Source organism: Mandrillus leucophaeus, unplaced genomic scaffold (assembly GCF_000951045.1).
Source record: "Mandrillus leucophaeus isolate KB7577 unplaced genomic scaffold, Mleu.le_1.0 Scaffold103, whole genome shotgun sequence".
NCBI lineage: Eukaryota > Metazoa > Chordata > Mammalia > Primates > Cercopithecidae > Mandrillus > Mandrillus leucophaeus.
In genome coordinates, this window is record NW_012098432.1 from 3,573,130 (window position 1) to 3,574,901 (window position 1,772).

A 1,772-nucleotide genomic window follows, 5' to 3' on the forward strand; every position below is an offset into this window, starting at 1 on the left:
GGAATGAATAAGACCTAATATTTAATGGAACAACAGGGTGACTATAGTCAATAATAACTGCACTGTACATTTTAAAATACCTAAGAGAGTAATTGGATTGTTTGTAATACAAAGGATAAATGCTTGAGGGATAGATATCCCATTCTTCTTTATGTGATTATTATGCACTGAATTCCTGAATCAACACATTTCATGTACCTCATAAATACATATCCCTATTATGTACCAACAAAAATAAAAAATCAAACATATTAAAAGATGTATATGACCTTGAAAAAAGAACAAAGTTTTTTGTTTCCTTTCTAATCTTCAATACATTTGCTTAAGAAAGTAGAAAGTACAATTCACCCTTGAACAACACAAGGATTAACAGAGACAATCCCCTGCACAGTAGAAAATCCATGTATAACTTTTGACTCCCCCAGATCTTAACTACTTACAGCCCACTGTTGACTGGAATCCTTGCCGATAACATAAGCAATCAGCACATTATATATGTTATATGTATTATATGCTGTATTCTTATAGGAAAGTAAGCCAGAGAAGACAAAATATTATTAAGAAAATCATAGAGAAGAGAAAGTATATGTACTATTTATTAAGTGTAGAAATGGATCATCATAAAGGTCTTCATCATCATCATGTTACGTAGACTGAAGAGGAGGAGAAAGAGGAAGGGCTGGTCTTGCTGTCTCAGGGGTGACAGAGGCCGAAAAAAATCCATGTATAAGTGGACCTGAAGTTCAAACTCAGGTTGTTCAAGGGTCAACTGTATAATTACACCGATTTTAGAAAGTTTTGATTTTATAAAGTATCAAATAAATGTTTTGATGCTTACAGGGATTAAAAATTAAACATCTCTATTACTAATGTCAGGAAGAGGAAAACATATTTATTCAGGTGGGTGCAATAATATAAAATGCCTGCCTGCCACGATTGTTTTCTATAGTGTTAGTACTTACTATATTCAGTTTATAGAGAGACTCTACCTCTAGTAGTTCCATCGTGAGTAATCAAATGATTTTATATTACTTATACATACATTTGTGACAACTATCTTACATGTATTTCTACTATCTTATAATACAATATATAATGAAGAAATCAAGAATATTAATGCTACTGTGAAATGATAATTTCAAATAGTCATTATAATTTTGTTCCTGTCTTCCCCCACTCTTTGCTCTATTCTGTATAATATCAACATCTCCATATTCCGTTTCAATTCCTCTAGAGAAGATGATCTTGTCTTCTCCCTCCCTTTCTCTCCCTCTTCTCTCTTCCTCTCTCCACACAAATTTCCAGGGAAAGGAATATTTACTCTACATGTGTAAAGAAGGGTCAAGACTTGAATCTTGTTACAAATGCTCTTGGAGACATCTTTATCAAGATGAATATGAGGTAGCCAGCCTGGCTGATGGGAAGAGAAATACCATGACTATGATTCTTAAGAATCCCTGGAGACCTACTCACATATGTGCTGTGCTCATTTTACTAACTGAATGCAGGAAATTGCATTCAATCTTCAGACAGCAAGATTACCCTGGAATTGAGCACTTGCAATTGCAACCTCAGTTTGCCCAGCAAGTGGGCATGAGGCAGAACAGGAAGAACAGGAGTAAAATTATATAGCTGTCCTTCATCTGAATCTAAAATAATATTTTTTCTTTCTTTCTTTTTTTGAGACAGAGTCTCACTCTGTCACCCAGACTGGAGTGCAGTGGCACAATCTTGGCTCACTGCAATCTTTGCCTCCCGGGTTCAACAATTCT